Below are 13,089 nucleotides of genomic sequence, written 5' to 3'. Positions count from 1 at the left end.
GTCAATGTATTCATTAAAATCTGTGTTAAATTTTAGAAGTCTATCACATTCTGCATTGCAAGTTAATGAACTTTTGCAGGCATCAAGAATGTCTGCAATAGAGGGTAGTTGAAGCATCTTCTTGCATATCTCTGTCCCATCTAGGAACACTGTTGTTAATGTCTTGGGAGCCTCACTCCCTTCCATTTGAATGCTGTAAAAGAACAAAACGGCTGTTGGTGAATTGGATTAACTATGAACAAATTGCCCTTGGCCTTCAATTGAGAAAGTGCACAGAAATAGTATTTTTTTAACAAATGGGACATACCAGTGTTTCGGAGGGCGCTCCCCCTCCTGAAAGTCTAAACTACCCCTCCCCCACACCGCCTCAACTATTCATTTTCCCGCCTATAGCACTTGACTGCTAACATTAATTCTTTTGAAAACAGAACACTAACCCGCATAACCGTATATACATAAATATATATAGCGGTCAAACCAGAAACATTGTTTTTGTTAAGTCAACTTTTGGAGTAACTGAATATATGTCGGCGACATTACTGAACTATTAATGTGTTAGCATTAGCAGCACTTAACGTTAGCTCAATATCACATTTAATTTAAAAAGAACGCTGGCTGGCGGGCCGTGAGCCGACTTTGACTCTGGACAGCATCCATCACGCAACGTTAACTGCATCAGATACGATATAGACCCATATTATAATATAACTTCAGCTCAGTCCATATTTCATAGGCAACAGAAACACAGGACACTAGCTAACGTTAGCTAGTAACGTAGCGCCAATACGTAGATAGCAGTAACAATATATTGACGTTTAACATTAATGTTGTCGCTAAAGTTATTTACTAACGTTAGTTATTTGTTAAGTCATTACGGTTTTCCATTTTCGAAAACTCTCTACATTTCACAAACATATTTCAACAGCATTAATCGTATTGACTAACTTACCGTTAGCCGTCTTCGTTTTTCCTTGACTCAGCAATTCACTGTCAGTCATAGGAACGAACGTACATCAACTTCTTCTGTCGAGTGGCAGTTGACAAACCAGCTTATTGGCGCAGTACCGCCACCTGCTGGACTGGAGTGTGGAGTCGTGTTTGTGACGCAAAGCAGTTGCAGCGCGCAACTCAATTGAACAATTATTTAACACATGATGTGTTAGTGACTCCTGTGAAATATTTGTGTAATTTTAACACAAACAATGGATAATTCAACACAACGTGTGTTGAATTCGTACTAACACAAGAAGTGTGTATGATTTTAACACATCCTTTCTGAGGGCATGTTGATTTCAATTATCATGCTTTATTAGTCTACTACTCACAAATGCTCCTGAGGAAATTAGAAGGCAGTAACATTGGATGATAGCATTACATTTAATGTACCCTATAATTTGTCAACAGTAGATTAATTATTTCCTGTCGAGATTTCAGTCACTGGAATTTTATGGCGCCCCATAAAAAGAAATATATTTATCAAGCATCCATTTGTTCTCAGTACATCATTAGAGCATAATGTTGATGGAGCCAGGTGTCTGTTGTAATCTGTCTCTTTCTGTCTCTCTATCTTTGGGTCTCTCTCTGTTTCTGTCTCTCTCTTTCTCATTATATCTCTCTCACTCTCCATCTGTCTGTCTCTTTTTCTCTTACTCTCAGTCTCTCTCTGTGTCATGTCTCGATGTCTTATCAGCGCTGTGCTCTCGGGTTATTGATCCTGGGAGAGGTTAATTACGTTATCAAAGATTGAGTTGTGTCTTGCAATATAGTAAACACAGGAAATGAGGATCTAAGTCAAGTCAAGTCAAGTCATTTTATTTTGTACAGCCCAAAATCGCAAATTACAAATTTGCCTCAGAGGGCTTTACAGTCTGTACACATACAACATCCTCTGCCCCGAAACCCACCATCGGCACAGGAAAAACTCCCCAAAAAATGAAAAAAAAACTTACAAGAGGGAAAAAAGGGAAGAAACCTTAGGGAGAACGTCAGAGGAGGGATCCCACTCCCGGGATGGACAGACTACAATGGATGCCATGTGTACAGAATGAACAATGTATAATCATGCAATTCCTATGACAGAAATGATTCAAGTAATTGTGAGTAGTAAGCCAGGCGCACAGCAGGACCACTGCAGGGGCAACCACCATCAGATAGAACCACCATCCACAGAATCCTGTGCTAAGCTTATTATGTTTACTATTTTCAGTCATGTACTAGCTCGAGCCTCAATCTGAACCCTGACAAGGCTTTCTCTGAGAGGATTAAGATGAGTGTAGAGACAGTCTTAGTGTCACACTCATGTTCTGAACATTTTCCCGGAGGAATAGTTTTTCCCTTCTATCTTCTATTTTCACCATTGTATCAAGTCTGCAAAAAATAGTTATCATCCTGGTATAATATACTACTTACGTCTGTGCTAACATTAACAGTAACTCAGTAAACCAGGGCAAATACGAGACCCCCAAATTATGAACTTTTTTACTAGTTTTGATATGTATGTGAAGTCCCTAAAAAGGCAATCGTTGCACGAGAGAATAATAATATATTAAAGCTGCGAGCAGCGTTGGACGGGTCCTCGCAACTCTGCACGTCGGGGCACCGGCCAGACGGCTAGAAACGCAGAGAAGAACTCCTGTGGCCATTGGACAAAGCGTACAAGAGTCAGTTGTCGTTAACCGCGTGGAGCGACGCCAGGAATCCCACTTTGCAAATTTCATCTTTAACATTAATAAGGTCTTAGGGCACTCCCCTGCCAAACTCTTGTCAATTTCAGTTTAGAATTATAAGGAAACTATCAATAGTTACATGATCATTTCACTTCAGATGGATAGGACCCATCCCCAAGGTGTCACTCAGCGATAACCAGGACATTCTGATGCACCATTCCAAAATTAAAGCCTCTTAAATGACCATACATGAGCCAACTTCCTTCAAAGTGTAATTCACAAGACTACTTCAGGTCAATATAAGATTACAATTAAAATGAAACTATCAATAGTTACATGATTATTTCACTTCAGAATGATAATACACATCCCCAAGGTGTCACCTTGTGATAAACAGGATAGTCTTATTTACTATTCCAAAATTAAAGCCTCTCAAAATACCATAAATGAGCAGATTTCCATCACAAGACTTCTTTTGGTCAACTTCAGGTTAGGATTAAAAGGAAACTATCAATAGTTACATGATGATTTCACTTCAGGCTAATATTATACATCCCCATGGTGTCGCCGAGGGATAAGCAGGACATTCTGTTCACTAATAAGATGCTCCTACGCACACTAGTCAGATGCTCTTACGCACAATAGTAAGATGCTCTTACGCACACTAGTGAGATGCTCTTACTTTCACTACTAAGATGCTCTTACGTCCACTAGTAAGATGCTCTTACGCACACTAGTGAGATGTGTTACATCGTGTTTTGCAGGCAGCCTAGCAACTTTATTGGGGATCCATCTGGATTGGGTGGACCATCAGGGCCGGCCACTTTAAAGCACATCAACTAGAGGGGGGTCGGGGAAAAAGAGAAGGAAGCATGTGGCTGCCACCATGCCAAGAACAATAAATTATTTACTATCGGCTCCAACGTTCCTTATTTTCCATCCCATTTGTTTTGTTATGTTGCCGGACCCTAGCAGGGAACGTAAGTTTAGCGTTTTGATTATTTGGTGGGGGTTTATTGGCGTTAATCCGGGGGAGACTCTAATTGGTACGCGCCGAAGATATTTGAGGCTTAGTTAGTTAATTAGTTTTGTGGTACTATTCAGGGACCAGGGTTGCAGTGCTGTGCGTAAGAGTCGGTCTTATATGTATTTTCTGTTTACTTAATGCTTTTGCGTAATGCGTAATGCTTTTGACACGGTCACCTGTCACGTGTGTGCGCGCCTCTATGTTGCTTAGTAAGAACGTACGGTGGCCGAGACGGTTTGACACCGTCTTCTCACGATGTGGCGTGTGAACTATAGTTGAAATGCGTGAGGCTTCAGAACCTGCAATGAGTTTATTACGTTACGTGTTTGGAGAAGCCTGTAACGGACCGTCTCATCCAGCTGAGGAAACGCTGCCTGCCGTCGCCAGAGAATGTTAAACGGGTCTTCATGTTTCTCTGAAGCACTGCGGCTTCAGCCTGCTAACAGTCAGCTAAACCGAGACAGCTGAGCTAAACTAACGAAGCCACATTCAAACTCGCCGAAGCGTAAAATAGTCGTTGCGGTCGGTAGTCGGTGCACAAGAACCACCGCTGCACAGATGTGAGCGAGCGTTCTGGGTTCGTGGATGACGTCATCATGACACGTTAATATCCGCCGTACTTTTCCTGTTTGTTGTCAGTTAGCTGCGTGCGAATTTAGGGGGGAAAATGATTGTGACTTCGTCAACCACCAACATGTTCGTCTCGTCTCATTAACGAAAGTTAGAATAGATTTAGTCATAGTTTTTATTTTTTAAGATTGTTTTTGTCACGTCTTAGTCTCGTCTTAGTCATGGAAAAATAGGTCGTTAACGAAAATTTTTCGTCATAGTTTTCATCGACGCAATTAACACTGATCCAGAGGTAGTTTCGAAACCATTGTCCAGGTGCTGTGCTACTGCTGCGGGGAAGGGGGACCTAGTGAGTAGATCTGTGGATTACTATTGGGATAATGGCCTACTGATGCGGAAATTGACTCCAACTCACAGTCAAGATTTGGGATGGAATACTGTGTCAGTTAGTGGTTCCTGCTAAATTTAGGCAGCATATTTTGATGTTGGGGCATGATCATGACTTTGCTGGTCACTTAGGAATTAAAAAAAGTTACCATCGTATCCTGCGCTATTTTTTTTGGCCTGGTCTAAAGTCTGACGTGGTGAAGCACTGCCGTTCATGCCATCGCTGCCAGGTGGCAGGTGAACCTAACCTGGTTATTCCACCTGCTCCACTCCATCCAATTCCGGTCACAGGGGAGCCCTTACTCCCCACGCATAATCTAAGCATAATTTTAGATTGTGTAGGGCCTTTGCCAAAAACAAAATCTGGGCATCGATTCTTGTTGACCATTATGTGTGCCGCTACACGCTACCCAGAAGCTGTTCCACTGCGCTCCATTAAGGCAAAGCCAGTAGTGATAATCAAAAGTTATTTTCATGGGCTTAGTTGGGGGTTTGCTGTCTTGTCTTGATTTAAGAGTTAGGTAAGGGGGAAGCAGGATCTGCCAAGCAGGCAGACACGAGTCCGACAGGATGGGGAGTCAGTTTATGTCCTGGCTGAGGAATGTAAGGTCTGCGGGTCAACTAGAAGATTTACCAGCCAAAGGGGGGTTAGAGACACACCAACACTATTCAACATACACACTCTGTTTACGATGTTTACGTTAAGTCAGGAGTCTGGACATTGGATGTGACCGGATCTTAGATGCGGGAGGTGGAAGGTCCTCCTCTACGCCAGTTTAGGGCCAATAGAAATATTTCCTTCTCTGTCTTTCAAGGGTTATAAAACATGATGTTCTTGCTGATGTTAGTTAGTTGTTCTTCCGGCCTGTGTGCTGCCTGAACTGCTCCTGCCTTTGCAAACGCAGCGCTGATACTTGACCTGTGATCTGACAAATAAATTTTCCAGAACGAGAGAAGTTATTCGGCTGAATTTTTGATAACCCCGACCAGGCTCCAAATCTCGAACACGTATTCTTACAATTTGGTGACCCCGACGTGATTTGCTGACCTGGACAAAGAAAGACGGGGACGTCCGTTTTCCGGACCGAGCCGAAAGGACCGGCGGCGTGGTTCAGCATTGACAACAGGCGCGCAAACAGAATCAGGTGAGCAGACAACCTTTTGTTCTAAATGAATAAAATGTCTGTGATTGGATACTTCTAAAAAGATTTGTTGTCAACTGCAGAATTCGTCTCTGTCCATTGACTGAATAAGGTCGTTATAAGACCATTAAAATTAAAACTAAATTTGAAAATTTCCTGTTGATCACATGTAAAGTATAAGCACATACTCACACTGAATTCAACGTTAGGGAAAGTGAATAAGTGTCCATAGGTTTAGGGATTTAGGTAAAAATATATATAATCTTAGTCGGTAGAAATCCAAGTTGCAATCCGTGTGGTACGTAGATACCTCTGGTAACTGCAGTCCCACGTTTGCATGCAGTGGACTGGCAGTTTAGAATAGTGTAGAGATTTAGGTTTAGGGACTTAGGTAAATACATGAAGAGTTTAAAAAGGAATGACGGGGCTCACTTGAGTTCCCTGAGGTCGACTCTTAGTCTGTAGAAATCCAAGTTGCAATCCGTGTGGTACGTAGATACCTCTGGTAACTGCAGTCCCACGTTTGCATGCAGTGGACTGGCAGTTTAGAACAGTGTAGGGGTTTAGGTTTAGGTTTAGGGACTTAGGTAAATGTATGAGGAGTTTAAAAAGGAATGACGGGGCTCACTTGAGTTCCCTGAGGTCGACTCTTAGTCTGTAGAAATCCAAGTTACAATCCGTGTGGTACGTAGATACCTCTGGTGACTGGGGTCCCACGTTTGCATGCAGTGGGCTGGCAGTTTAGAATAGAGCAGGGATTTATGTTAATCTTAGTCTGTAGAAATCCAAGTTGCAATCCGTGTGGTACGTAGATACCTCTGGTCCTGCAGTCCTACTCGTGTGATTCTTGGACTGGCAGGTTAGAATATTAGATGAAGAAATAAGGACACAGGGAAAGATTTGTTGTTTTTCATACTGGGAAATGTGTGGGTGGTTGGTGTAACTCCTGGTGTTTTACCGAACCTGGAAGCTGTGCGTATCAGGACTTGAAAAAGGACTGAGAATCCGACAGTGAAAAGTGTTTGACCGGATTACACATCTGTGGGGATATGTATTAAAGGGTAAAAGGGAAAATCATAGTTAAATGATGGTGGTATAAATACGAGAGAAATAAAACAATACGAGTGAACTGGTGTTATAAGCCTCAACAATCGAGCGCTGTATTCCTCTAATACAGTAGAAGGTTCTTGATTGGGTTCACAGTATTGGGCATTGAGTCCTTTCTCTTGTGTTCAAAAACCACGTGTGAATAAATAAATAACCTGTGATGAAAATGGAGGAAACCATAACGATATGGGAGAGGTGTAAAGAAGGCACTCTGGGTTTCGCCCTATTTAAGACTTATAAGAGACATATGGATAAAACCCTAGAAAAAGATAGGAAATGTGTAACAAAAAATATGTGAAGTGGGTTGCACAGATGCAGGAAAGAGGAATGTTTGGAAGGGAGACAGATTCTCAACCAACAGGCGAGCAGCTGCAGGACCATCTTAGGATGGCGAGAAGAGGAAAAGACCAAGCGCATGCGCTCCTTGCCGTTAAGGGGAGATTTTGTGGAAAAGAGAAGAAAAGTGCAGAAAAGGCAGATGAGTTCTTAGTGGACTGTAGAACATTTCTGGGAGAAATAAATGCGGTATTCGTGAGTAAGACGGCAATGCAGTTGCCGCAAACCAAAGCAGGAGAGGAGAAAGAGCATGAGACCGGTTGTAAATCTAGTGCGCCTCCTCCCTACTCGACAGGCCGATATGCGGAGGCTAATCGGTTGTTAAATGAACCACATCAGATGCCACTGAGGCAAGGGAAAGCTACTAATCCAGGAGAATCTCAGGTTTTGGTAGTTCAAAAAGGGTTGTTACAGGTAACTCCATATCCACATGAAGAGAATGATGGGGTGGAGAAGGTTTCTGCTTTTCTCTCAGAGACGCTACAATATTTGGAGGACAGGCCCCAGTTGGAGCCTGTCGATTGGAGTAATCCAAACACAACACAGGGTCACTCGACAGTCGTAAAGAAGCGGCAACCCGAGCACAGACCTATGACCTCATTTAATGTAGGGGGAGGAAGAGTTGCAGGAGAAGAAACTTTGTTAGTCATAGCCCAGGCAGAGCGGCAATCAATCACCCGGCGTGGACAGGATGAGCGGGGGAGGCAGGTTGAGTCAGAGGAAGATGAGCCTGGCCCTGCAGATGATTGGGACGAGGACTTTCAGGAGCATGGAGCAGCGCTAGAGTCACAAAAACCACAGTCATCTACTCCGATGGAGCGCCATGAGACAGGGGTTAAGAGGTAATAGGAACAGATATTATCAGGGGAATGCAGCCAGAGCGAATGTGCATCAATGTAATGATTTGAAGTCAAAAATCAGACGGGATGCTCAGGCCTCTCATCAACTACCACTGTTAACGGCTATTTGTAGAGACGGAAGTGAAAAAACAACATATGCGCCACTCGCATTGTCAGACCTAAGCATGATGAAGCTCGCATTACCTAAAATAGAGAAGGGTGGTGCAGTGTGGATTCGTGGGTTCCTTGCTCAGTGTGCGGGTAGTGTTCCCGGTTTGGGGGATCTTAGAAGAATTTTTGTGGCGTGTGCCTCACTAGCTGACCTCCAGAAGTTAGAGGGGGAAGCCGGGACCTCTGACCTCCCTGACGGGGAGCCTCTGGCAAATTGGGTGTCAGTGCTCTGGCCAAAGCTCAGACTCCAATATCCTGTGAAGGTGGCTACCACAGAACTCACTTATGTTCCCCCACACGACAGTGAGGGTGGAAATAGTTATTTAAGGAGAGTCGGAGAATTATGGGACAACAAGTTAGGGGAAGATGTCATGGATGATCACAGAACCAAGCTTCTTTTTCGCGGCGCCATAGAGTCAGCTGTCTCGGAGACAATGAAGACCCAACTAAGAGGAATAGTGGGGTTGTCTGACATGAATTTTGATGCTTGGTCCTCACAGATTAAACACTATGTGGACCGGAGCAAAGAAAAATATGATAAGGAAAAGGGTGAATTAAACAATATTCAGTTACAATTGGCGAAAGCACAGCTAGAGTAAAGCAGAGAGAAGTTGAACCAGGGCAAGAGTGAAGCCAAACAGATGACCCAAACAACAGCGCCATCTCAGGGGGAAGGGCCACCTCAATATGACCCTGATCCAGACCCCCCTCCCTTCCCATGTGCGCCAGCCTGCCAGCAGCCACAACAGGCCGCGTACACTCCTCCACAGGCTTACTATCCCCAACCTTATGCCCCGCAACCACAACACATGATGGGGGCCCCACTGTACGGTGGCTTCAGGCAACCGAAAAGACAGTGGGTAGGGGGAAATCGTGGCCGAGTTCCAAACAATTTAGGGCAGTTTAGACAACGACAGAATACTTGTTTCAGCTGTGGGCAGATTGGACATTGGTCCGACGCATGCCCCCATCCACCTCAGGGTCAGAGGCCTCAGTCCAACCCAGCTCAATACCCTTATGATATCTATCCACCACAAGCACCACATACACTGCAACAGGGTAATAGCCTGCGGCATCAGGCCCCAGGTCATCAGCAAATGCCATAGGGGTGCCCAGATCCGACGGCTGACGGTAACCTGTTCCCAGAACCCATGGTGACTCTGACAATCAACGGAAGAGACATTTTGTGTTCCCAAAATATCATTATGCAAATGACGAAGGGATGTATCACTGTAACATTCCCGGATGGGACACAGCAACGATGTGCCACACCCCACTCTTATGGCCACCAGTTGCTGCAAGCTGAAGTTCAACAGACGCTGAATGCAGAGGTCTGGTGGGGGAGAGTGGAGGACTATGATCGAACTGTTCTGCATGAGACTGTCCGCCGTTGGGGCCCATGGTTCAAGGTATTACACCCGACTGAACCACCAACTGGATCCTCCTCATTGCACGATGAACTATTCGCTGTCTCCTGATGAGAACTATGACACCCTGTGGAGTGGACTTGAGTTTGAAAGCGAGGTCCATGGACATCCTGCTGTTAAGGTCTGAGAGATCTATGTGGGGAAACAAGGTGTGGCAGCTGCGGTGGAACTAACCTCTGAGTTACAAGTTCTATATGCGCTACAAGAGACCTCTGCTCCTCACATCACCTTGCTCATCCAAAGCGGAGGAGAAGCCAAGAACATGGGGCCGATGGTTAAAGCGGGGGTTGATGCCACGGACTGGGTGCCCACTCAAAATGTTAACTTACATTACTCTCAGGCTAATGACATGTACCGTATTGCACATACCTCAGAAGTAAAACTTATACCAGAGAAACACCTGCTAAGCCGCACACATAGTAGGGAAAATACTGACCATGAGAACACACAGCTCATGCTAGATAATTTTCCTGATACATTTTGGACAAAAGGGGGAGCTGATGTGGGATTGATTCCAATGGCCCCAGTGGTAATTGAATTAAAAACCGGAACGGTCCCAATTTACCGTCCTCAGTACCCCTTAAGGGAGGAACAAATCGCAAGGATAGAAAAAACAATTGAAGGGTTGCTGCAGGCAGGTGTATTGGAGAGGACGGGGTCCCCCTGGAATACCCCGATTAACCCGGTCCCTAAACCCGGAAAGCCTGACTATAGAATGGTGCATGATTTGAGGCTCGTCAACAAAGTTGTAGTACCAACTCACTATGACACCCCAAATCCTTATACAATGTTAAATGAAATAGGCCCTGATAAAAAATGGTTCACCTGCATTGACCTGGCGAATGCTTTTTTCTGTGTCCCTCTAGCTGTGCGCTCGAGACAAATGTTTGCGTTTACGTATAAGGGGCGCCAATTTACATATACGCGGTTACCAGAACGGTTCTGCAGTGGTTACGGGAAAACGGCTTCAAAGTGTCTAAATTGAAATTGCAGATTGGGAGACAGAAGGTGAATTTTCTGGGGAGAATTGTGTCACCAGCAGGGCAAGCTATGACTGACACACAGAAGTCGTCCATTTTGCAACATCCTCGGCCCACGACGGTTAGAGAAATGATGAAATTCTTAGGACTTGTAACATGGAGCTAGAATAATATACCTGATTTCTCGGTGCAGGTCGCTCCTTTGAGGGCGCTAATATTGGGTGCAGGCTATAAAAACTACTCAAAGCCTTTGGTGAGGACCCGGGAGGCGGAGGCTGCATTTATTGCCACCAAGCAGGCCATGGCCAGCGCAGCCACGTTGCGCCCCCCTGACTACTCGAGACCCTTCCATCTGGATGTTGATGAAAAGAACGGATTTGTGAATTCCGTTCTGTTTCAAAAGGGGGAGGGTAACACAGATCGTAAGGTTTTGATGTATTATAGTGGCAAGCTGGATAACGTGGAAATAGGGCATCCCTCGTGTGTCAGAAACGTAGCTGCTATTGGAAGAGCGTTGATTGAAACGGCCCATATAACAATGGAACACCAGACTGTTGTGCACACATCGCATGGAATAGTTGCGTTCTTACAGTCAAACGCGTTCACACTTTCCACGGCAAGACAATCAGTCATTGAAAATTAAGAGATAAGGTTGTGTAAGATTTAAATGAGGAATGAAGGTGATAAGGAATTAGGAGAGTTGTTGTATATATTGTCCATTTTTTGGATTACTGTTTTTAGTTTTTCGAGTTTTCTCCTGAATTCAGAGATGGGCGGTAGATTGTTGAGTGCTGTTATTGAGTGTATAGTGCACGATACACTTGATACAGTATCTTGATGATTGAAGCAAATGTCTGATCAAAGGAACATTTATAGCACCAGTACACGAAATATGGAAACTTGTTACAGACGGTCATCCTGTAATGTTCAACAAGTAGTACACCCTTACATTTGGACACGCTAACCATGAGAGGTTGGTGATCTATCAGTAATGAATGAATAGATTGGATCAAACTGAGCATGAGCTGAGTTGTATCTGCAAGTTACAGACATGTCTCCCACCCTCTGCTTTGCTTTTGGGCTGGAGAGCAATAAAAGTGGACATTAACACTGAAGGCTGGACTTGGAAGTTTCCAAGTTGAGGGCAAGAGGTATTTGTTGGTATGCGTTGATCCTTTTTCTAGGTGGGTGGAGGTGATCCCCACAAAATCAGAAAGAGCAGCAGACGTAGTAAAATGGCTGACCAGAGAACTAATACCCAGATTTGGTATTCCAGAAGTCATACGATCGGATAATGGTTCACACTTCTCGAACGCTGAACTACAAGAAATAGAGAAAACGTTTGGGATCAAACATAAATTCGGGGCAGTTTATCATCCTCAGTCTCAAGGGCTAGTTGAGAGAGCTAACAGAACCATAAAGGAAGGTTTGGCTAAAGTCTGTGCTGAAACGAAGCTGACGTGGGTGGCAGCCCTGCCGATAGTACTGTATGGGATAAGATCATGTCCTAACTCTAAGTTAGGGATAAGCCCCCATGAGGTATTAACGGGAAGAAAGATGCCTTGTCCGTTAACAACCACTTTGCCTACCACTGTCAGCCCATTGCAGTACCAACATGTGGAAATATCTGACTATATGAGAATGTGTAATAATACTGTGATGAGTATCTCTCAACAGGTGACAGAGATCCTTTCTGAAGATGAAGGAGAGTGTGCACCAGTGGAGGTGGATGACTGGGTACTACGTAAAGTAGCCAGACTCAGTTGGACTGATCCCCGCTGGGAAGGTCCATACAAAGTTGCAGAAGTAACCACGCACTGTGTGATAGTGTGCCGAGAGGGGTACCTGATCAATACAAGTTAACGGATCAGATAGCGGCCGGATGGGAATCATTGTTCCCTTTTTATAACTGTAAACAAAAATGTGGATCGACTAAATTATGTACATTTCAATATCCAGCGGCTAACCAATATGCCGAGAGATGCTCTGGAAGGGGTGCACAGCCAACTATCGGCCACCTCATTGATGACTTACCAGAACCGAATGGCTTTGGATATGTTATTAGCTGAAAAAGGAGGAGTGTGTGCGATGTTTGGCCAAGCGTGCTGCACTCTTATCCCCAATAACACCGCCCCAGATGGATCCTTTACTAGACCATTACACAGACTAAGAGCCATGTCTGTTGAATTAGCTGAACACTCTGGTATAGACGGCACCGTCGGTAATTGGTTTGGTAAATACTTTGGACAATGGAAGGGCTTCTTCCTGTCAGTTTTTCTGACCTTAGTAACCGCAATAGTGGTTTTTGCCCTTTGTGGATGCTGCTGCATCCCCTTTATCAGACAACTATGTCTCCGATGCATCACCTCTGCAATAGATGCTAAAATACCCCTGCCATACCAGATGGCTTTGTTACATGAGAGGATCCAATTGTTAG

Source organism: Gasterosteus aculeatus, chromosome Y (genome assembly GCF_964276395.1).
Source record: "Gasterosteus aculeatus chromosome Y, fGasAcu3.hap1.1, whole genome shotgun sequence".
NCBI lineage: Eukaryota > Metazoa > Chordata > Actinopteri > Perciformes > Gasterosteidae > Gasterosteus > Gasterosteus aculeatus.
Note: the sequence above shows the minus strand (reverse complement) of the source record.